At 35.1% G+C, this 795-nt stretch overlaps 1 protein-coding gene across 1 annotated transcript in view; it reads left to right on the top strand.

Moving 5' to 3' along the window:
* The window catches only part of LOC119588698 (synaptic vesicle glycoprotein 2C-like), a gene marked incomplete in the record, with an annotated part of 18,584 nt that overhangs the window by 305 nt on the left and 17,484 nt on the right, over positions 1 to 795 (top strand).

Genomic DNA, 795 nt, shown 5'->3' with positions numbered 1-795 from the left:
GTCTGTAATTCTGGGTGTAAATACTTGATTTTCATTTTGTTGTATCATAATTTTGTTATTTATGCAGCTATTAGAACGAATGTAATAACGTGGGATCTGTTCGCCCTTACTCTTCTGGTTTTAAGCGACGGTACACCATCAGCATTAGAATGCAATTACCCAAACGGTTTATATTTATACGATAAGTGACAAGATATCCCTGAGAGATCCGAAAGGAGTTTGGTGTTTTATTTCGCACCGTGTATATACTAGGTGATGGGGGTATAATGTGCAGTTAAATTCTACGAACACGGATCCGATCTTGGTCCACCAGACATGCATCAAGCTTTAAAACTTAAGCCAGCAGATCATCTTGCCATTATTCAAACCGCCGTGTTCAGTAGAAAACGAGCCAAAAGTATGATCAATTCGGCGCAGATGGTTAGTTAAAAGATACAAGTGTGCAAGCTTTCAGGTGCAAATGTGTCGTTTCAGGAATATTTAGTATCATTTTTGCTTTTATATTTTTTGGAGGGGGCGTATATTTTTGATAATATTAGTTGAAAATGATGTGAAATCATACAGTCCACCGATAAATAGGGTGTTAAAAAATTGTCACTCGAATTTTGTGCCTTAGACATATAGGTAGCTTACATTAATAACCAAAAAAAGTTCATTTTCATTTTCGCTTCCATTTTTGCCTTTGTTATAACAGAAAAAATAGGTTATGCAGTGTTTAATAAGATATGATATATGTATGCATGATATGATTAAACCGATCATTCTGTAGGTATTACCAAAGGTGATCAGTTTGTT

This window comes from Penaeus monodon, chromosome 24, assembly GCF_015228065.2.
Source record: "Penaeus monodon isolate SGIC_2016 chromosome 24, NSTDA_Pmon_1, whole genome shotgun sequence".
NCBI lineage: Eukaryota > Metazoa > Arthropoda > Malacostraca > Decapoda > Penaeidae > Penaeus > Penaeus monodon.
Note: the sequence above shows the minus strand (reverse complement) of the source record. Positions and strands in the feature narration are given on the sequence as shown.